Here is a 2500-nt window from a genome sequence, read left to right as displayed (position 1 = left end):
TTTTACTTAATTAAAGGATGTTACTGTAATACTTCAGAGGTCATCACTGTTATTATGTTTTAATATTTTCATCTCCAACTGCCATCACTATCGTTGTTTTATCTCCTTCATATGTGTGAACTTTGTAGGCATAGGCCTACGACTGTTGCAAGTTGAACTATTAGTCTTATTAACATCAACAAATATGACTTTTGTAAAGATTTGCTTCACATTATTATTAATTAAATTTTTGAATGACTAATCCTATGTATATTGTGAACTAGTGAAACTTAATATAAAATATACTGAACTAGACTAACAGATTTCACGTCTATTTTTGTAATACATAGAATATAATCGCACACACATACATACATACATACATACATACATACATACATACATATATATATATATATATATATATATATATATATATATAATGCCGTTATCATGTGTAATTTCTTATTTCTTTCATTGCTACTTAGGCCTATCATTTTGATGCCTCCTATGAAGTTAACTGAATATATAACGCCTAATTTTGTATATCTTATTATCTAAGTTTCTAAAGAATTAAAATTAGCTAGAAGTTCAACATTAATTTAGTTAATGCTAAATGCCAGCAGTGATGAAGACTACCATGCTCATCAGTGGAGAATGTCTCCTCCTCATCGCAAAAGATGACTCGTACAGAAATCATCGGCCACTGGATTATATTATAACGCAAACCCTAGCCTCTATTCTTTGTGTTTCGCTGATATGAAGTGTTTCTTGACAGGAGTATGATGAAATAATATCTTGGTCTCATGTAGCCTGTTAAGGATGGTTTGAGCAGCAACTTGAAGGAGAGCGTAATGTTCTCTCTTTATAGCAACATCGGTTGTCACGGGGAGTTAGGAGGGTGCCTTAAGTGATCATCTGATGATGATCTTTAACGTAGTGCAACAATGGGGTTGTCCTCCAGTTTTTACAATGAATTTATCATGTTTCCTCGTTCTCTCTGTTGTTGTATCCCTCTATACATGGTTGTTTTATTTACGCTAAGCTGCCGAGCAATATCTACAATAGAAACATTAGTCTTATGCAAGCTAATGATTGTGGCGCGGCTTAGTCTGTTGCCCATCTTATCGGTGCACGTGAAGAGAGTTTAAACTTCTCCTGCCTGAATGTGGAGTCACACGATAACATACGACGTTATGAGATTTTTTCTTTTTTGTTTTTGACAACGATAATGGTTGAATTCTTTCTTTCTTTATTTATATTTAATTTCATTGATGGTTATTCAATATTATTTTATTAGTCATAAGCTTTTCTCTGGATTCGAAATATAGTTTCTTCTTTGACTCTTTTTCCCAATCATCTGAAGTGGAATTTTTCAAAATGTTTCGTCATTTTTCGTAATATGAATTTTTCACTTGCCATTCTTTTTTATATTGTTAACCGTATGATTAATAACCAAAGTCGCACAAGAAAATTACATTTCCTTGTAAATATCAAAAGAACAAATTACTGTTAGGTGAACGAAAACTTCTGGAACATGTTGCAAAACATTTTTGAATGACTGTACATGTGAGCCACCACGAGCTATGTAACGGGCATTGAGAGCCATTTAAGACTCATTGACGAGCCATGCAAGAACCATTTTAAGAGCCATTTGTGAGCCGTTAGGAGCCGTTACGAGCCATGTAAGAACCCTTAAGAGCCATGTAAGATATATTACGAGCCATTTAAGAGGCGTGTGCAAAACACATATTTACAACAAATATATATTTATTTCCCAACTCTACAAACGCCTTTCAGGCTTGGCAAGACTTTTTGGGATGAGGTTGCTGGTCCCCATACACTTACCCATCCTGGATGCGACCAACCAGATTCATTTAACTGCCAGGTACTTAGTTCACTGCATAGGTCAGAGGAGGTATAATATATGTATATATACATATATATTATATATATATATATATGTATATATATTATTATTATATAATTAATAGATAAATAACCCAATAACTGAGTAAACTATTTCATAAACAAGTTGAAGTAAACTTCAAATTTATGAATGAAATGACCAAATCCGAGAGACTGCGAAATCCCATTTTGCAAAAAAAAAAAAAAATTAAATAAACAAATAAAAAAAAACTTTGGAACTTGGCAGAGGCGGCTGCTATTCCCTGGGAAGCGTCCGAAGACTTCGAAGAACTCATAGGACTCTTTCAAAGACTTCCAAAGACTTCGAAGAACTTCTAGGACTTTTTAAAAGACTACTAAGGCTTTTAAGTCTTTTCGATATCTCTTCAGTTACTTTATCTGATTCTTTATTTCTTTTTTTTTTTTGTGTGTCTATATATATATATATATATATATATATATATATATATATATATATATATATATATATATATATATATGCACACATGTATATACAGATTTTTATATATATATATATATATATATATATATATATATATATATATATGTATGTATATATATATACATATAAACACACACACACACAAACGCT

General features: G+C 31.6%; 1 protein-coding gene across 1 annotated transcript in view; it reads left to right on the top strand.

Moving 5' to 3' along the window:
* LOC136834844 (CD109 antigen-like) overlaps positions 1–2500 on the top strand; it is a 252263-nt gene that overhangs the window by 169947 nt on the left and 79816 nt on the right.

The sequence above is a fragment of the Macrobrachium rosenbergii genome, chromosome 54 (assembly GCF_040412425.1).
Source record: "Macrobrachium rosenbergii isolate ZJJX-2024 chromosome 54, ASM4041242v1, whole genome shotgun sequence".
Taxonomy (NCBI): domain Eukaryota; kingdom Metazoa; phylum Arthropoda; class Malacostraca; order Decapoda; family Palaemonidae; genus Macrobrachium; species Macrobrachium rosenbergii.
The sequence above is the reverse complement of the archived record's forward strand: the minus strand, read 5'-3'. Positions and strand labels throughout refer to the sequence as shown.